General features: G+C 39.4%; 1 protein-coding gene and 1 non-coding gene across 2 annotated transcripts in view; one reads left to right on the forward strand and one right to left on the reverse strand.

The window, feature by feature from the left end:
• Nucleotides 1-1323: 1323 nt before the first annotated feature.
• On the reverse strand, nucleotides 1324-1396 carry TRNAV-UAC (transfer RNA valine (anticodon UAC)). The gene has a single exon. It is a non-coding gene; the product is annotated as a tRNA-Val (tRNA).
• A 1977-nt stretch (nucleotides 1397-3373) lies between these two features.
• Nucleotides 3374-21576, forward strand: part of PPEF1 (protein phosphatase with EF-hand domain 1) — a 233178-nt gene continuing 214975 nt past the window's right edge. The window contains exon 1 of the mRNA XM_056808688.1: nucleotides 3374-3518. The gene's annotated coding sequence lies outside the window, so the exon portion shown is untranslated. The remainder of the gene's footprint in view (nucleotides 3519-21576) is intronic.

Genomic DNA, 21576 nt, shown 5'->3' on the forward strand with positions numbered 1-21576 from the left:
CATATAAGAACAAGCTGGTTTCACAGATGATAAAATTGTTTCCTCTGAATGGGGCTCAAGAGTCTGGAGTGGGATGGTTTAGGCTCATGTGAGGAGGAAGCAGCGACCGACCTCTTGATAGGGTAATAGCCTCAATTTTCAGAAGGAAACATACATTTTCAACCATGGTCTATATGGGAATTTGCTTTCCTTAACTAGAATACACGTGGAGTGATGATAGAAATATTATTACATGACATTCATCGCCACCTTTTTCTTTTCTTCACTTGGAGAAGGGTTAGGGGAGGGCTTTTCCCCAAGTGCCCCCAAAGAAAAGAGAACGGAGTCCAACCCAAGCAGCACAGACTTGGGGTGACATGGGGAAATGCATCACATACTTAAAAGGGAAGCAGCCTCGACACGTAGAGATTCCTCATTGTTACATATAATCCTTTCCTTCCATCCTACCGTGTGTGTGTGCACATGTGTGTAGCAATGCTCATTTTCTTTGTTGTCGATTCATTTCAGAATAAAAATAAAACAAAGAGGGGGAAAACCTTCCCATTAGCAGGAACACAGGCTCCTGGGGCAAATGACTAACTCCCTGGGCCTCAGTTTCCTGTATTGTCAAATGAGGGGATTATTCTAGAAGGCTTCCAAGGTTAAATCTATAATCCTGCAGGAGAAAGAAAGGCTGCAAGTTAACACCAGGATACCTGATAATCTTCTCCAGTGATAATCACTGTAATCCTATTGGGGGAATTTCATTCTGATCCAGGATGGCCTCAATCATTAACCTCTAACTTTGGAGGTTCAAAGAAGAGACCCGGCCCTTCTGCCTGCTTTGTAGAGGTAAAATAAATGACTAACTGCTACAGCTCTTTAAGGTTTACCAATTGCTTGATTTTTTCCTCCTTGGCTCTTTCCCTCCCCTGGCCCTCAACCAGGGCATTCTAGGGGGTTTGGGGCCTATGGCAGTGGGAGGAGGGAGCTTTATTTATTTATTTTTTTTTCAGCTCTAGAGCCCTGGAGTTGGCTGACCCAGGCTTGGCCTCGTCCCCATCCCCCGCACTAAGTGCACTTGACCTCGGGCACTTCTCAGAGTGGCCTTGGCACTGAGCCCAGATCTGCTCCTTTTCCGAAGGTGACTCCAGTGTAATGGCTCTTAGAGGAAGGATGGCGCTGTCGCTCGAGTCATTTATTAAGGGGAAACTCCTGTTCTAGATTGTCCGATTAAAATGCAAAATTTAGACTGAGGAGGGAAAAATGAAGCAAAATTGGGGGCGGGGGGATTAAAGGATAAGAAAGGGGATTTAAAAAGGAAAAATAAAAAAGAACTTGAGTTGGTTCCACTGGGGCTCGAACCCAGGACCTTCTGCGTGTAAAGCAGACGTGATAACCACTACACTATGGAACCACCACGTTGCAAAAGCCTCTTGGTTCCTTCCTTTATAAATACGTCACAAGCCACGCCTCTTCCCTTTTTTTTCCTCCTTCTATCATGTGACCAGCCCTAGGCTCGGGGCTGGAGCTACCTCCTAGTGTATCCCCCACTCTTGACGCAGTCAGGATTCTCCTCTCGCCTACGAGGGCTAGTCCCCGTTTCAGGCTGTTATTGGGGGATGGGGCGGCGACCGCCTTCCCCCTACATATTCCGTAGGACGCGCAGGCGCGCGCCCTCCTCCGCGAGCTTTGCCTGGAATCCCGTAGGCGGAGATTGACGCCTGGGGCTCTCATCTGCTGCGGGGGCGTGAAGGAACCCCCGGCCGCAGCCATCCCTCAGGCGAGTGGGGGGGGGGGGGGGGTCGGAGGCAGAGGAGCCCGGCTTCCTTTAGCTCCCCCCGAAAAGTAAATAACCTTTTTTAAAAACAAGATTAATTTGTATTGATATTTTACATTCCTACCTCAGCTCTCCTTTTTTATTATAACAAAGAATTGTTTGAAGAAGAAAAAAAAACCTTCGGGAAAACCAGTCAATGCAACGAAAATAATCGAAAAAACATTCTATACCAGGTAGTCCTACACGCCCCCTAACCCCAACCAACTGTCAAAAAGGAGGAGGGGGAGTCTTCTCTCATTTCTTCGAGGCCAAGCTTGTTCTTTTTAATCTCGCAACATTCATATTAATAACTTTTAGGTGTTTTTTTTAATTAAAATTTTATTTTTTCCTACCATTTCTCTCTCCTTTCGCCTCCAGCTTCCCTGCAGGTTGGTGGTTTTAGTTTTGGCTCCAAAGGGCAAGGCAGAGAGGGAAAAGAAAAAAAATGGCGCCTCTCCTTGCTTCCCCCCTCCCCTTTCCCCCTTTCGATACTCCACGGGTCTTCCTAGTCTGGGAGCGGCGCGTGCAGCCGAGTCCCTTTGACCTGAGCAGCCGCCGCAGCACGTGGCGCGTGGGCGCGCGGGAGAGCCCGGGGCTGGGCTATTGCAGTCCGGGTGGAGATGACAAGCTAGACAGAATCTCGCGGCTTAGGTTTCCCCCCCTCCCCCCTCCCCCCAACCACTGCTAAGAGGCAGAAAACCAACCGACCAAGCAACCCAGAAATTTTCCAATATATGTTTACGAAGCGCTAAGCACTGGGGAAGCCTAGAAAGGGAAAAAAGCAGTTCCCTGCTGAGAAAGAACTCGTGGTCCGAGTCTGCAGCCAAAGGAGGGACGGAGAGCCACGTGCCACCTTGGTAGCCCAAAGAGACCAAGTGCCCCTTCTACGTGCCCTGCAATATATATATATATATATATATTAGATGGATGGCTTTGTGCAATTCTCCAACGGAGTTAGGGATCACGGTCCAACCTCATGTAATCTGCCCGCCTCTGAAGCTAGAGGGGACCAGGAAATGGCAGTAAGGGAGGAAGAAGAGTGGACCTTTTCCATGGCCGGCAAAGGGCTTTGTCCTTAGCTGGGGAAGGGGGGAGAGCGTTCAATGGGGGAGGGAACTCCCCAGAGTTCTTCTTGCCCTGCTTTGATGGGTTTGTTGTGTTCCAATTTCTGTCTTGCTTCAAAAGAATGCGCCAGTCCAACTCTGTTCATGTGGCCGGAAGTGGTGGAAGTGGAGCCCCGGAAGTAGTGGGGGATATAATTTTATAGAGAAAAATCAAGACCTGAGTTCAGAATGGGGTCCAGACACTAGCCATGGAACTCTGAGCAAATCACCGAACTGCCATTTGCCTCGTTTTCTTCAATTGTAAAATTGGGGTAATAATAGCAGCCACCTGTCAGGGTTAATGTGAGGATCGTGAGATCATCTTCATCAAGTACCAAGCCTATCAGGGTTCATCCTTTCTTTTCCAAGAGTGCCAATGATGTCACGGGGGTGATATTTTGTCACTTGGTGAATTGGATTTAAGTGAGGAAGAGTTACACAAAGTCATCAGCCTCACTTTCTCTTCCAGGCTCTTCAAAGTCCAGGGAAGACAAAAGTTAGGACAACTGGAGATGGGCAGGGATGCAGGGGCATCTTTGATGTTTGATCAAGCTCTAGAGGCTCCACAGTGCCTGCTCCAGCCTCCTTCATGGCGGATGGAACAACAAAGAGTGCAGGTACTACATAAATACTTACTTCCTCCCTTCCTCTTTTTGAAAAGGAAGATATTTACCCGTCTCCAGTTCTGTGGTACCTGCCCTATTCACCATCCTATTTCAAAGATCCCCATTGATGGCTTTATTCTAGGATGTAGAATGTGTTCCTCTGAGCAAAACATTCAACTGCTGTTTGTCTCAGTTTCCTCATTTGTAAAATGCAGATAATAATTGCAGACACCTCCCAGAGTTGTTGGATGAGATGGTATTTGTAATTCATTGACTGGAATACAGTAAGAGCTATAGAGATATTAACTATTATAATGATCAGGGATGGATAGGTGCTCTTTTGTTGGGTCCTGATTCTTTGGATTTCATTGTCCTAATTTTCTTCTGTGCCCTTTCTGATCCCCAAAGTGCTTGATGGGGATTGAACCTTCTATTCTAAGGACTGGGGATACAAATACTAACAAAAAGAATCCCTTATTCTGAAGGAGTTTACAATCGAATGGGGGTAGAAAACATACAAAAAAGGAATAGGAGAAGAAAAACGTATCCTCTCAGGTATGAGGAAAAATGAAACAGAGAAATGGGATGAACCAGAAAGAACAAAAGTAAAGTAATTGAGTGGATACCGTCTCTCTTTATTATCATCTTCCTATCCAGTCTAAGGAAGAGTTCTTTTCTTTTATCCTCCTACTTTTCCTTATTTAGCTGAACCCATCTCTCCCCCCCCCCTTTTTCTTGCTGCGTTTAGTATTCCTGTCAACCTCAGCTCATTCTGAGCTTGCTGAGACTATTCTTAGAGCTCTGAATCACTCATTTGTATTCATTCTCCATTATTTGCTCTAGCTTCCTACTTCTGAAGATATCTTTTGAAAATCTTTGCTAATCTGTGGGTTCCCTGTGCCTCAATGCAAGTTTCTAGAAAATTCTCCCTCCCATCCGTCAAAAGAGATCATTTGATCCTTGAGAACTTCCCATCCTTCCTGGGTTGACTCCCCTTGTATCATGGGACCTGACTTATCCTTTTCTAGCACTCTTTTGTTCTTCTGAAATCTAGGCTTCAAAAATATCACGTCATTTCATTTAGGTCCGATTCTTTATGCCCCCTACTAGAATAGTTTGCCATTTCTTTTTCCAGCTCATTTTAGGGTTAAGTAACTTGCCCAAGGTCACTCAGCTAGTGATCAAGGGTATATGCTGGAATGACCCCTGCCCTTTCCTTTTTCTAAAATTATAAGAAGCCCCCCCCCCTTCCCATCATTTCTACTTCATTAAATGATTCTTCTTTGTTGGTCATAATCAGGTTCAGAATAACATTCCACATTGTTGCTTCTCTGACATTTTGAAGCATGAAATTAGTATTAAGGCAAGGAGAAAGGTCAGGAACTGGAAATCTCCCCTTAGGGTACAATTTCTGTTGGCTTGGAATAGCCATGGACAAGGGACTCTGGAGGTCAGTGACTCCTTTAGCTTCAGGCCACTCCTGTCCTGCCTTTCTGAACAAGGAGGAGGTAGATTTTACCCCCGCAGCCTTGGAACGAAGACATCACGAAACAAACATTTTCATCTCCGTTTTCCACCGGGGGAAACTGGTAGAGAACAAAAAGCTCTGGAGGACTTTCCTGGGGCAGCTTGGCTGGAGCCCTTCCGCTCTCGGCCCCTCCTCTCTCCTCCAGAATGCTAAAGTGCGGCCATTCCTTGTCCAGCCCACCTTTCTGAACACACATGGGGAAGATTTCCCAGGCCTGAGCCGTGCACAAGCTGTGCTATCAAAGATGCATGTGATGGCACCCCGTCCTGGAGGAGGAAGGCACGTCTGACAGGCCAGAAGGATGTTTCTGGAGTGAAACAATGGACTGAAATGAGTAGGGAAGCCAGAAGAGTCAAGATGAAATCGCGGTGGTTTGCAGAGAGGCGACCCAGGCTAAGGAGCCTACAATTAGCCCCACCTGCTTCTGCGGTGAGCAGGGGCCATTCAGACCTCTTCCACACCCACAAAGAGCTGCCCACAGGGAGAGCGAGCGCATGGACCACTGGTTAACGTGACCTCGTCTCTGCCTGACACCTTTCTGGCCTCTCCGTTCTGCTGTGAGATGACGTTTGCTCACGTTGCATAAAGAAAGCAGGAGAGGGCCGCGGGGCAGCTCGGTGGATTGAGAGCCAGGCCTTGGGTGTGTCCACATGGAACCCTGAACTTGTGGCCTGGTGGGATCTGGTGAGCCCCAAGTTTCAGGACTAGCTTATAGGTTGGAGACCCCAAAGCTTGTCCTTGTTCCCTGTTCCCATGGGAATCCCAGGCTGGCAGTTTCAGTCGGAGTGGGAGACCCTCTGGAGAATGGCCATCCTAGATGGGTGAGACTAAGCTAAGGACCCTCTTTGTTTCAGGTAGTCTCCCAGGGAGATGCACCCCTGGGCAGGAACCCTCCTGTCGTATCCATTGGAAGCAGCCCCTTCTTACACCCCGGCCTCTAGCTAGGATTGCTTTCCCAAGCTTGGTGGTAGCCTGTCAGTGGCGTTTGAACACTCCCATTTCCTTGTAGCTATAGTGATGCCAGTCATCTTTCCCTGCCCCCGACTCCCCAAATGGTCTGGAGGATCCCCAAATTATTGTGTTCCTCCGAGTCCATCTTGAGTGGTGGCACTCCCAGGGGTCAGCGACCAGAGCGGCCAGAGTTCAGAACTTGGACTCCGTGCAGACTCTGTCGCGGCCTCCTAGCGCTGAACCCCTTTTGCCCTTGATAAAAAGCGATTCTGACTATTTAATAGTTCTGTGTTTTTTCCAGTTGGCAGGTTCAAATCTGGCCTCAGACACTTCCCAGCTGGGTGACCCTGGGCGAGTCACTTGACCCCCAGGGCCTAGCCCTTACCACTCTTCCTCCTTGGAAGCAATGCACAGTATTGATTCTAAGATGGAAGGGGAGGGTTTAAACAAAGGAAAAAGAAAGGATGAGAAAAGGGGCTATAATTAATCTCCATTTCACAGATGAAGAAACTGAGACACAGAAAGGTTAAGTGACTGGTCAAGGGTCACATTGCTAGTAAATGTCTGAGACTAGATTTACATTCAGTCCTTCCTGCCACTCCGTGATGCTTACAGGGTCACTGAGGAGTGGACCAAAACTGAAATGACTGACCATTGACTCCTGTACCAGCTGGCTGCCTGTCCTCTATGCTGCCACATACCAAATGCCCTATGCTAGTGAATTGCCTGAGGAATATTTTGTAAACTATAAAAGAAATGATTATTATCTAATTTGGCATGCCCCTATCCTCCAAGGACCTATTACTGGCACATGGCAAATGCTTAATAAATCCTTATCGAATGATTGACTGAGGCACACATGTTATAAATTATGAAAATATTATTTATTATGAAAATGTTCATTATTTGGTTATTATTAAATATTATTTATTATTAGAACATTTAGTGAGATTACGACCTCCTCACATAAGGGAAATTATTTTTTCATAAAGCCTTACCATCTAGCTTAGAATTGATACTTAGTATGAAGAATGGTAAAGGCTAGGCAATGGGGATTTAAGTGACTTGCCCAGGGTCCCACAGATAGGACGTGTCAGAGTCTAGATTTGAACCCAGAACCTATGGTCTCCGGCCCTGGCACTCTATCCAGGGAGCCAGCAAGTTTGCCCTGAGCCTCTATACACCCAAACCAAAACACCTCAAGGAGTTAAAGTATTTAATGGGAAAGTGGCCCAAGCGCTGGGGAAGCCCACCTTTGAGGCGGTCCCATAAGTACCATTATAGCGCCATGATGTAATGTTTTCCATGCCTGCCAGTGAGGAAAATAGAGGGTTTTTTCCTTTCTGTTTCTTTATGAAATCCTTCAAAGCTGAAATCCCGGCCTGCCCACAGCCATTGTTAATGCTTTTGGCCGTTTAAGGCATCGAGGCCAACACACGGGTAACACCTCACACTGTGTTTCCAAGCCATGTTTTGTTTCCATTACAATCCAGACATGGAAGCTCCTTCCATAGATTAACCGGCAGAGGTAGGTGTGTTTGAACTCATCCAGACACCTCATTTGGTACCACGGAAGTACTGCCTTACTTAGGCTCGGAGGGCGCAATCAAGTGGGCGCCCGCTGTAGAGTGTGGGCACTTTGTTCGCCTGGTCTTCTTTCTGGTTGGCTTCTCTTCTCAGCAGAAAGCCCTTGGGGCTTGCCTTGAGGGGATGTAAATCATTGCCCGAACCTGCAGATCTTTATCGTTCCTTGTCCAGGTCTTTCAAACTGGCCTTTAGGCACGCAGGCCAGCAAGGAAGAGACCAGTGCCTGGGCCAGAGGAGTCCCCTCATCCGTTGCCCAGTTAGTGGGAAGAAGGAATAAATCAATTCAACTGCATTTATTTGTGGTGAAGATGTGATAGGCAGTGAGAACAAAAAGAGGAGAAAGCATATGTCTCCACCAGAAAAACTATTTTATGTGGACATTAACCCAATAATGACTGCTCTTTGGGTCTGGTTAGTCCACCTTTTTAAGAAAATTTCTTTTCTTTTTTAAAATTAAAAAAATGTTTTTATTTATTTTTACAGTTACATGTAAAAACACTTGTTTTCAAACTTTTGGCGTTCCGAATACTCCCTGTCCTTCCCTGCCCTCCCTGCTGCTTGAGAAGGCAAGAAATTTTATGTAGATTAGATGTGGGCAATGATACAACACGTATTTCCATATTAGCTAGTCAACCATTTCTAAAGCCACCTCACTGCATTATTATCTTACCCATACCTAATAGCATGGAAGATTTTGTCAAATGCTTAGCTGTACTTTGTTGTCCAGTTGTGGCCAACTCTTCTGGACGCCATTGGGTATTTTCTTGGCAATGATACGGAAGTGGTTTGCCATTTCCTTCTTCAGCTCATTTTACAGAGGAGGAAACTGAGGCAAATAGATCACACAGCTAGTAAGTGTCTAAGGTCAGAGGTGAATTCAGGAAGAGGCCTGACTCCAGGACTGATGCCACCTAGCTGCTGCTAAACTCTATTATATTTGTACAGCATTCCTATGATCTGCTTGTCTAGTTAGCTTGTCAGGAAAGAAAATGAGGTCTGGCACGAACTGTTCTTGATGAAACCCAGCCAGTTTTTTAGAGATCACTGCTTTCTTTAACTTACAGATTGTCCTCTTATGTTAGAATTTTGCTAGAAATAGAAAGAAATCAAACTCAGTGGTCTGTAGTTTGCAGACTTCACTCTTTTTCTTTTATCAAAAACTGGGACATTTGGGCTTTTACAGTCCTGCACAGCCAGCAGCTGCCTCTTCAGAGTTTTTTGTGCATCCATTTTGGTCTCTTTAGGCATCTGCCCCCTTTTTACTTCCTCCTCAGAATAATTTCTCCTTGTAACTTCAGAATGTCATTTTTGAGAGTTTTTCAATCCTCCTTAGACTGATTTCTCCTACATTTCTTTTTTCTCCCTCCTCAGAGGTTCTTAACCTTTTTCTGTGTGTCATGTAATCCTATGGCTATCTGGCAAAATCTGTGAACCCCTTCTCAGAATATTGTTTTCAGGTGCATATAAAAAAGTACATGAGGTTACAGAGGAAAGTGATTATACCGAAATACACACAGAATCACACATTTATTTTCCCCCTCAATATATATATTGCTCCAACCCTCTTTCAACTGCTCCACTCCTTTTAAATAAGGGTCACCCTTCTAGGGCCAAAATCCAATTGTGGGCACTGAATAAATATTTATTGCCTTCTTCATCGAGTATCAGAGATATCAAGGTTAAATTGATCACAAAGATGAATGAGTCACGTATCTGGGTCAAGGCACATAGGAAATGTTTAATACTTATTGACTGACTGAAAACTTCTGAAGAATGATCACAAATGATGACCACTACCTACTTTTTAAATTTAATTTGTTTTTGAAAATTTTATTTAATTAGTCAATTTAAAACATTCTTTCCATCCTCTCTCCCCACTCAAAGCCAATGTGCAATTTCACTGGGTTTTACCTGTGTCCTTGATCAAAACCAATTTCCATGTTGTTGATGTTTGCACTAGGGTGATCAATTAGAGTCTACATCCCCAATCATATCCCCATTGAACCATGTGATCAAGTAGTTGTTTTTCTTCTGTGTTTCTACTTCCACAGTTTTTCCTCTGAATGTGGATAGTGTTCTTTCTCATAACTCCCTCCAAGTTCTTCAGGATCACTGCATTGCCACCAATGGAGAAGTCCATTACATTCGATTGTGCCACAGTGTATCAGTCTCTGTGTACAATGTTTTCCTGGTTCTGCTCCTTTCGTTCTGCATCACTTCCTGGAGGTTGTTCCAGTCTCCATGGAATTCCTCCACTTCATTATTCCTTTTAGCACAATAGTATTCCATCACCAACATGCACCACAATTTGTTCAGCCATTCCCCAATTGAAGGGCATCCCCTCATTTTCCAATTTTTGGCCACCACAAAGAACACAGCTATGAATATTCTTGTACATGTCTTTTTCCTTATAATCTCTTTGGGGTACAAACCCAGCAGTGTTCTGACTAGATCTAAGAGCAGACAGTCTTTTAGCACCCTTTGGGCATAGTTACAAATTGCCCTCCAGAATGGTTGGATCAATTCACAACTCCACCAGCAATGCTTTAATGTCCCCACTTTGCCACATCCCCTCCAGCATTCATCACTTTCCATAACTGTCATGTTAGCCAATCTGGTAAGTGTGAGGTGATACCTCAGAGTTGTTTTGATTTGCATTTCTTTGATTATAAGAGATTTAGAACACTTTTTCATGTACTTATTAATAGTTTTGATGTCTTTATCTGAAAATTGCCTGTTCATGTACCTTGCCCATTTATCAATTCAATCAAATATCAATGGCTTGATTTTTTTGTACAATTGATTTAGCTCTTTATAAATTTGAGTAATTAGACCTTTGTCAGAGGTTTTTATTATGAAGATCCCTCCCCCCCAATTTGTTGCTTCCCTTCTAATTTTGGTTGCATTGGTTTTGTTTGTATAAACCCTTTTTAATTGAATGTAATCAAAATTACTTTAGATTTTGTAATTTTTTCTAACTCTTGCTTGGTCTTAAAACTTTCCTTTCCCAAAGATCTGACATGTATACTGTTCTATGTTTACCTAATTTACTTATAGTTTCCTTCTTTATATTCAAGTCATTCACCCATTCTGAGTTTATCTTGGTGGAAGATGTGAGATGTTGATCCAAACCTAATCTCTCCCATCCTGTCTTCCAATTTTCCCAGCAGTTTTTATCAAATAGTGGGTTTTTGTCCACAAAGCTGGGATTTGGGAGCTTATCATAGACTGTCTTGCTAAGGTCACTTACCCCAAGTCTTTTCCACTGATCCTCCTTTGTGTCTCTTAGCCAGTACCATATTGTTTTGATGATCATTGCTTTGTAGTATAGTTTGAGATCTGGTACTGTGAGGACTCCTTCCTTTGCATTTTTTTTTCATGATTGCCCCGATCTTTTGAAATTTCAAATGAACTTTATTGTGGTTTTTTTCTAATTCAGTAAAAATTTTTTTCTTCCTCAGTGGATCCAGGAGATCTTTTTGTCAGGCAATCAGAGGTTAAGTAACTTGCCCAGGGCTGCTACCCTCAATCACATAGTTACGAAGTATCTGAGGCTTTATTTGAACTCAGGCCTTCCTGATGCTCTTAACCATAGAGCTAAAACAACCCCTATTTTCCTTAGTACTGGTTATCAAAGGTAGGGAATTCTTCAAAGTGATAAATAGCATCCAAGACCATCAGCAAGCACTTATAAAAGGTAAAATTAAATCTCAATAATAAAATATTATATTTTAAGAGATTTATTAATGAAATTTAGAATTAATGAAAATTAGAAATCAAGGAATAAAGAAGATACAAAATGAAGACCATGTGCCCATGGCTGATCAGTCAGTTCAAAACACCCACCTTACCACCACCAAGCTTGGGATTGGAAATAAAGAGGTGGGACCTTCCCCATCCCTGCCTAATATCCCCTGTCTACAGGAAGTACATAATGACAGGAAGTCAGTGGGCTCCTGGAAAATGTAGTTCTTTTTTTTTTGGGTAACAGATTTTTTTTCAATTATACATTTCCCCTGAGATCCATGGACGACTGCTTTCTCCAATGGATCTTGTAAACATAACCAACTTTGAAATTACAATAATTTGGGGATAAAAGGAAAAGAGAACAAAACCAATGATTGCTAGGCACATTGACAAAAACCCAGTTAGGGGGCTGTCCCATTCAGCATAAGAGTATACATACAAAACAAATGCATTCAACCCCACACAGTTCACATCCCAAACTTCACTCTGGATCTTCTATTGCAGCTTGTGGTCTATGGAGGCATCTTCATGGTGCCTTCTCCAAACAGTTCACTTTCTGGATTTGGAGAGGTAGCCTGTTTCTTAACCTAAAATTACTCTCAAAAAGAATTTAAACTTTGCAATTTAGAATAATTATACAGTCCCTCCTGAAGAGGGTGTTGAAAAACCCAGGGATCACTTAGGAATGCATGGCTGAGTTATGAAGTATATGAATCAATTGGCAAGAGAAATAAAAAACATAAAAAAATCCAAATAAAAAAAGATAATTTCTGGATGAAATATAGACTATCAAAGTCTTATGTGTAAAAATTCAAAGTAAAGGAAAAATAAATCTATAACAAGTCCTTGAATCAGAGCCCAACTAAAATTATTTAAGCAATTATGTATTTACCCAATCAGTAGCCAGGACTATAGAAAGTTTGCCACACCATGAAAGACAGAAAAGGGATTAGATTATAGGAGCCAGGTAGGAGCCAAATTTGAGATACTTGGTAGAATTGGGACAAGGAAGACATACCTTTAACACATATTAAATAGCCACAGCCTCAAACCCCAATCAAGTTCAAGTCCTCTTGTCTTGGCTCGAAATTTTCATCAATCCCATTGGGATTGGTTGTACTCTTTGACCTTGTGCTCTTTTGGCACTATGCAGTTTAGCTTTGTGCTTCTTTGGCACTGTGCAATGATTCTTTTTGTATTCTCTTATCCTAGAATCAGACAGAATCATTAAGCAAATTCCCATAATTATTTAAAACAATCAATGGCATCATTTTTATAGTATAAAGCTTTTTGGGCATACATTAGAACAAATATATTTTAAACTTATATTACTATAAAATTTAAAAAATGAAAGAAAAATCTCAATACTATTGACATGTGCTTCAAATACAAAAAGGAGAGAAAAAATAAAAATCAGATACTATATTGCCCATGAAAGGAAAAACAATAATAAAAAAAGAGTTTTAAAAATAAAAAAAATATATAGCTTACAATCAGTGACACACTGTGTCAACCAAGGAAAGGTAGAATACAAAGGTTTCTCACCAAAAAAAGAGATCCATTTCCTTTTTAACTTAACCACTGTGTGAGTACAAATGTTTTTCAGAATGAAACAGTAATACAGTAGATAATGTACATTCAAAGAAGTACCAAAGTCCCCAAAATTCACAATAGCCCAGTTAATTATACTAACAAACAAACACACTATCATATTTCAAATAAGTTGCTGTATGGCAAAAAACAAAAAACAAAACCCTATGAACTGATGGATATTTGTCACAATTTTTAGAGACATAGCAAATCTTTCAACCATGGCAAATATATTTTTAAACAAAATAAAACTTATTTGTGTCTAGAACATCACCAAGAAATCTAGATTGTTCTGGTGGAAGTAAATTAAACTGAAGAGTTTTTTCAGGATCTCTCTTTTTTTTTAAACTTCCTGATTCATAGAAACACCTTGGTAGGAACATTTCTTTGTTTATTTTTAATACAACATTCTTTATAATATATATAAATATAAAAAATCATCCATTCAGAAACTACTAATTACTAAAATTATTTCTAAAGACCCCTTAGAATTACCATTTAAATTCTTAACTCATTAAATTCTCCAAAGGTTACACACAATTCAATCAGTTTTGTTGAAATCCATCCATTATCATCTATGTGACAATTTACAAAGCCAAAATAGAGGAAAAAGCTGTTTTTTTTTAATAAGGGCTTATTCAATAATATTTGTTCAGTATATTTATAGGGGAATGGTAACAGAATATTACAGTAGTTAAAACCCAGTACATTAAACAGATTCAGTGTAACAGAACAGCATTGAATACATTTATATATAAACTTAGAATAACAAAATTAAATCTTAAGCAATACAATCAGTAAAATACTATAGGATGCAGAGATTTTTATAAAACATTGGAGTCTGAAAAGGCTTAAAATTTCACCTCCAGACCCATTAGAGTTCCTTTTCTAAAATTCAGATCCATATTGTCAGCACTGTGCTATCTCCCATAGCAAGGGAGAACATGGGTTTTAGGAATCTCAAACTGGGCAGGCACAAATGGCAAAGAGTTGCAGGGAAATTAATTTCTCCCCTGAATCTCAGGTAAGATAAAAGGATAAGTGCACTCGTGAATGGTAGTTGCTGTTTGAAATAGGCAATGCACTGCTCTTTCATAGAACACACCATACTTGTAATCAACTTCCTGTTTGGAAGAGTAACTTCCTTCTCTCCATCCCCCCTAGGTAAAAGTTTCCGCAGAGGGAGTTAGGAGGCTAATTGTTGCCTAAGGAAAAAGATACCCCATTTTTTTACCCTCTGCCCTGACTCCTAGCTTCTTGGTGGCAGCAATCAGCAACAGAAGTAGTGTTCAGTGTCTTGTTGGAGGCCGATTTTAGGAGCAGAGCCTCTGGGGGCCTGGAACTGGGGGCTAGATGAGCAATTGGAGTCAGAGGCTGGAAGAAGCAGTATCAGCAACACCAGAGTCAGCAGCGAGGAACAAGGAACTAAGGAGGAACAAGGAACAAAGGAAGAATGAGGAACGAAGGACGCAAGCAATTGGGTGAGAGAAGCGATTTATTTTTTCTTCACCCAGAGTCCCCTGGCTAAAAATAGCCTGGCCAAAAGGGAAAGCAAGCAACTGGGCAAAAAGTAGGAAAAGAAAAATGCAGCAGCTCCAAAGAGAGTTGGAGTTTGTGAGGGTGGGTGGGGTAGGCAGGAGAAATGTGGCTTAAAAAAAATTATCTAGGCTACCTTAAAAAATTGAGAGGTTCTTCTCCAATTAGTGGTTGCCATCAATATAAAAGTTAAAATTAAATCTCTAATAAAAATATTATATAATTTTTTAAATTAGAGTACTTCACAAAGAGTGTAGATACAAGGACGTCCTATGACTTAACGTATGTCAAGTGTCACAACCTCGAGTTCACATTAGTATTTCCTTTGTGCTTTTTTTGGCACTATTCAGATTAAGTCTGTGCTCCTTGTTTTTTATCCCATTTCCTGGAATCAGACACAAACATCAATCACAGTCCCATAACAATTTATCAATAAATGGCCGGTTTTCACAGTTTAAAGCTTTTGGGTATGCATTGATATTATAGCAAGTGTATGTATATATACATATAATAAACATATTACTGCAGAGAAAAAACAATTTAATTGTATGTACCTTTAGTACAAGAAATGAGGAAAAGGGGGAAAATTCAAATATTCTAATCAAAATAAAAGAAAAGCAAAAAAAAATAAGGGAAAAAATCAGGAATTTAATGTGTTCTTGAAAAAACAGTATCCACTTGTCAATGGATTATTATCTCCAATTCATGGGATAGGATAGAGTCAATCAGTCTCAACAAAAGATGCTGTATTATATTTTAAGAGATTTATTAATGATCATTAAAAATCAAGGAATAAAGAAGATATAAAATAAAGATCATGTGCCCATGACTGATCAGCCAGTTCAAACACCTGCCTTACCACCATCAAGCTCAGGACAGGAAGTAAAGAGGTGGGACGTTCCACGTCCCAACTGTAAGGGGTGAAATTATGGCTGAGACTGAATGTATAATTAATTTAGGTTGCCAAGAATTTTATTTATAAAAATCCTAATGAAAAACCCAAATAATAAAATACCCAAGTCAGCTGCCAAATTTTATGGTGATTTAATTGATATAGTGGAGAAGATTAAGACGAAGGGAGAAGGAAAGGGTGAAGGATTTCTACCCCTGCCTGGCTGATACCTGGTGGGAAGATTAGAAGATCTAGAAAGTAAGGATTTGGAATGTGAAGGAGGAACGAATCAACCTGAACTCCAAAAGGGACTCAGCTGAGGTGACTGGACCTGAACCAGGTCAAGGACAAAACTCACCTCCAAAACCCAGACAAATGACTGCCACTACTCATAAGATGTTGGAATGCCTAGCATGCTGCCAGACAGAGTTGCCTCTCCAGGGAAAGAGGAAGGGACAGGAAGTGATGTGCCTTATATGGATGTTTTTACATCACTTTTCTGTGTCTCATCTGTACCAATGAGGACTTAGCTTGACCTAGGACAGCCCAGAGGTCTGTCCTTTTTTCTGCACATGTCTGTTGAAGGCCATTCCTTAGACAATTAAATCTTGAGTTTGATACAGACCTTCAAAATCTTGTTAAACTAAGAAGGGAGGAGAAATGTAGAGTTTCCAAGACCTGTTATTCCAAGTATCTCTATTGTTATTGATCAGGAAATAGCTAAATCAAATCTTCTAAAGAATGGTCTGATTAGGGTGGAATAGTTTTAAAATTCACACTGCCTAATATCCCCTATCTACAGGAAGTACATAATGACAGGAAGTCAGTGGACTCCTGGGAAATGTAGTTCTTTTTTTTTTTTTAGGGTAACAGATTTTTTCAATTATACACACAATTTGTAATGGGGATTAATTAGAAGCTTTCTAAATAATATCAGGAACAAAGCAAAAATGCTCATTATCACTACTACTATTTAAAATTATCGGAGAAATGCTGGCTATAGTAATAATAGAAGAAATTGAAGGAATTAGAATAAGTAATGAGGAAATAACCTATCACTCTTTGCAGATGATGTGATGTATACTTAGAGAATCCTAGAGAATCAACCACAAAACTAATAAAAACAATTAACACCTTTAACAAAATTATTAATTATAAAATAAATCCACATAAATTATTTATATTTCTTTATACTACCGATGAAGTTCAACAGCAAGAGAGAAAAACAGAAATCCCATTTAAAATAATTGTTGACAAAATAAAATACATGGGAGTCTACCTACCAAGACAAACACATGAACTACATGAACACAACTACAAAATACTTTACAGTAATAAAGTCAGATTTAAATAATTGGAAAAGCATTAATTGCTCATCAGGAAATGAAACCAATATAATAAAAATGACAATTTTACCTAAATTAGTTTACCTATTCTATGACATATCAAACTTTCCAAAAATAGTTTCCTAAAGCTAGGAAAAATAATAAAATTCATCAGAAAGAGTAAAAGGCAAAGAATATCAAGGGAGTTAAAAATATGAGGGAAGGTGGCTTAGCTGTACCAGCTCTCAAACTGTATTATAAAGCAGCAACTATCAAAACAAGGTAATAGCTAAGAAATAGAGTAATGGATCAGTGGACTAGATTAGACTCTCAATGGGCAATAATAAATGACCATCATAATCTAGTGTTTGACTACCCAAAGATTCAAAACTTTTGGGACAAGAATTCATTATTCAATAAAAACTGCTGGGAAAACTGGAAAACATGACAGAAACTAGGTACTGAATAAAGCACCTTACACCATATACCATATATCACACCAAAGTAGATATATGAATTGGAGATAAAGGGTGATAACATAAACAAATTAAGGGAGCCCAAAATAGTTTATCTATCAGACCTATGGATAAGGGAAGAATTTATGACCAAATAAGACATATAGATGCAAAATTAATAACTTTGACCACATTAAAATAAAAAAAAATGGTTTGTGCAAACAAAAATAATGCAACTAAGGTTAGGAGGGAAATAAACTGGGGGAAAATTTTTATAGCAAGTATCTAAAACTAAGCCTTATTTCTCAAGTACATAGAGAATTAACTCAAATTTATAAAAATACAAAGCATTTCTCAATTGACAAAAGGCCCAAGAATAGGAATAGGCAGTTCTCAAATGAAGAAATGAAAATATCTTTTGTCATACAAAAAACAATGCTTCAGATCAGCATTAATTAGAGAAATGCAAAATAAAACAATTCTGAGGTACTACCTTACACATATCAGATTGGCTAATATTACAAAAAAAGGGAAAAAGTAAATGTTCTGGGGGGGGGGTGGGAAAATTTGGACCCTAATGTTTGTGGAGTTGTGAACTGATACAACCATTTTGGAGAGCAATTTGGAATAATGCCCAAAGGGCTGTAAAACTGTGAATATTCTTTGACCTAGCAATAACACTAGTAGGAATTTATCCCAGAGAGATAAAGGAAGGGAAAATGGCACAGGTATAAAAATATTTTTAGCAGCTCTTTTTGTGGTGGCAAAGAACTAGAAACCAAAGGGTTATCCATCAAATAGGGAATGGCTGAAAAAGTTGTGGTATATGATTGTAATGGAATGCTATTATGCCATAAAATGATCACACACGAAAAAACCCCTGTAGAGTTCTATGAAGTCATGCAAAGTAAAATGAGCAGAACCAGTAGAGTGTTGTATACAGTAACAGCAATAATATATGATGATCAACCGTGAATGACTTAACTATCATCAGCAATGCAAAGATCCAAGGATTCAGTTCCAAAGGTCTCATGGGGGAAAAGGCTATTCACTATCATAGAAGGAACTGATGGAATCTGAATGGAGATTGAAGGATACCATTCTTCGCTTTATTTCTTTCCTGAATTTTTCTCTTGTGCAAATATGTGTCTTTTTTCATAAAATAATGAACATGGGAATATGTATTGCATGAAAACACACGTACTATTTATATCATATTACCTGCCATCTAGGGAAGGGGAAAAGAGTAGAAGGGAGGGAGAGAACATGGTTTACCGAAGGTCAGAAAATTATTGTTAAATTATATCTACATTTGGAAAATCATATCTTCAATCTGGAAAAATAAAATAATTTTTTTAACTTAAAAAAACCGATAAAAATGGAACAACAATTTTTTAAACCACTATTACAATTGTCAAACTATAACAATCCGGGCAGCGATTGTTACATAATTTTCCTTTGTGGGTTATAGCTTGAGAAGGAGAAAGGAGTCTGAGAAAAATGGGTGATAAATAAAGATTCAAAGACAAGTTAATTGATAGGGGGAGCAGCATTGGCCCCGATAATGTTTTCCTTAGAAAATTAATTAAAGGAATATATGAGAAATAAGAGAACCCGTGGAAGTAAGAATTCCGAGATAGAAAGCACGTGGCCAAGAGTGGCACTGGAAAAGATAAAGAGAGATAAAAGAAAGAGCTCCAAGGTTGCAGGAAATCAAGAGAGCGAGCAGCACCCCTCACCCCAGCCTTTATCGTGGATTGAAAGGTGATCAGTGAATACATAGCACGTAGGTCTTAACGTTGGTTGGATAGACAATGACAAGATCAGAGTAGGTGGGGATTCATCTGACATGCGCTTTTCAGAGGAATGAGGTTTGACAAGGTGAGGGCTAAGTCTTTGTGGCTTAGGCTCAGGAATTCTCCTGCCCTTAGAACTGTCTATACATTGATCATTAATTGATCTGATCAAGTATTTAATACATCAACCATACTTCCATGCCTGGTATGTTACACAAACCAATCTTAATTGTTACATCTTGAAGATTTGCTTTTCTGATAATGATTTAGTCCTTCATAGTTCATCATTCCACAGTATTTCTGTTACTATATACATTGTTCTCTTGTTCTGCTTACTTATGCATCAGTTAATAAATATCTCTCTCATAAATATCTGAGCTCATCCTGTTCATCATTCCTTATGACACAATAATATTCCATTATAACCATATACCATAACTGCATTCTTCAAGTGATGGTCATCTCCTCAGTTCCCAATTCTTTGTCACAACAAATTTGTTGATTTTCGTATTGATGTGATCAATTATGCAGATAGTTTCCCTAAACCAAACCATTCCTTCTTTTTATAAAACCCATCTGCTCATAATGTATAATCATTTTGATACATGGTGTAATCTCCTTGCTAGCATTTTGTTTAAATGTTTTGCATCAATATTCGTTAGGGAGATTAGTCTATAGTTTTTTTTTTTCACTGATTTTGATCATGGTTTAGGTATCAGAACCATATTTGTATCATAGAAAGAATTTGGTAGTGTTTCTTCTTCTGCCTTTTCCCCAGATAATTTATATAGTATTAGAATTGTTCTTTAAATATTTGTGGCCTGGCACTTTTTCCTTAGGTAATTCACTGATGGTTTGTTCAAAGTCTTTTTCTGAGATGGGGGTAAGCATTCTATTTCCTATTTTGTTATTCTGAGAAATTTAAATATATATATATATATAAATCTATTTTACTTAGATTGTCAGATTTATTGATATAAATTTGGGCAAAATTATCTCCTACTAATTGCTTGAATTTTCTCTTTATTGGTTGTGAATTCACCCTTTCCCCTAATTTTTAATATTGGTAATTTAGTTTTTGTTTGTTTGCTTGTATCAGTGGTTTATTTAACTTAAATTTTATTGTTTTATGTTTTAATAATATTAAGCCAGCTCCTTATTTTATTTATTAGTTCCATTTTTTACTTTCACTTTTATTAATCGTTCCTTTGATTTTCAAAATTTCCACTGGTGTTTAATTAGGGATTATTAATTTGTCAATTTTATAACTTTTTTAGTTGAATGTCCATTTTATTGATCTGGATTTTCTCTATTTTTTCAATGTAAGCATTTAATGATATTAATTTTCTCTTAAGTATTGCTTTGACTGCATACCAAAAATTTTGGTATGTTGTTTCCTTGGCATTCTCTTTAGTGAAATTGATTGGGGGCTGCTGGGTAGCTCAGTGGATTGAGAGCCAGGCCTAGAGATGGGAAATCCTAGGTTCAAATCTGGTCTCAGACACTTCCCAGCTGTGTGACCCTGGGCAAGTCATTTGACCCCCATTGCCTAGTCCTTACCACTCTTCTTCCTTGGAACCAATACACAGTATTCATTCCAAGATGGAAGATAAAGGCTTAATAAAAAAAAAAAGAAATTGATTATCCTTCTTATGCTTTGCCTTTAAGCCACTCATTCTATAGAATAACATTATTTACTTTTAGAATTTTTTTCTGTAGCCTTTTGAGTCATAGCATTATGGTCTAAAAAGGATGCATTTGATGTTTTTGCTTTTCTGCATTTGGTTGTGAGGCTTTTATATCTTACTATATGATTAATTTTTGTAAAGGTGCAATATACTGCTGACAAAAGGCATATCCTTTCTATTCCCTTTCAATTTTCTCCAGAGGGCTATCAAATCTAATTTTTAAAAAATTCTATTCATTTCTTTTTTTTAAATTTTGATTTATTTAATTCTGAGAGGGGAAGATTAATGTTCCCTGCTAATGCAGTTTTATTGTTTATTTTGCTCTTGTAACTCATGTAATTTCTCCTTCAGGAATTTGGTTGCCATGCCATTTGGTAAATTTATATTCAATATTAATATTACTTCATTCTCTTTTATCAAGATGTAATTTCCTCCCTTATCTCTTTTATTTAGATCACCCTTCACTTTTTTTTTTAAACCCTTACCTTCTGTCTTGGAGTCAATACTGTGTATTGGCTCCAAGGCAGAAGAGTGGTAAGGGCTAGGCAATGGGGGTCAAGTGACTTGCCCAGGGTCACACAGCTAGGAAGTGGCTGAGGCCGGATTTGAACCTAGGACTTCCCTTCTCTAGGTCTGGTTCTCAATCCACTGAGCTACCCAGCTGCCCCCTCACCCTTCACTTTTGCTTTGAGATCATAATTGATACCTTTGCTTTTCAAATTGTATCTGAAGTGTAATACATTCTGCTAGTCCTTACCTTTATTCTGTGTGTGTCTATCGGCTTTAAATAATTTTTTTGTGGGAAACATATTGTAGGATTCTGGATTTTTAATTCACTCTGCTATACTTTTCCATTTTATGGGTGAGTACATCTCATTCACATTCATAGTTATCATGACTAATTATGTGTTTTCTTCCATCTCATTCCCTCTCTATTTATCGTTCTCTTTCTCTCCCTTTAGCTTTTCCCACTTT

Source organism: Monodelphis domestica, chromosome 8, assembly GCF_027887165.1.
Source record: "Monodelphis domestica isolate mMonDom1 chromosome 8, mMonDom1.pri, whole genome shotgun sequence".
Lineage (NCBI taxonomy): Eukaryota > Metazoa > Chordata > Mammalia > Didelphimorphia > Didelphidae > Monodelphis > Monodelphis domestica.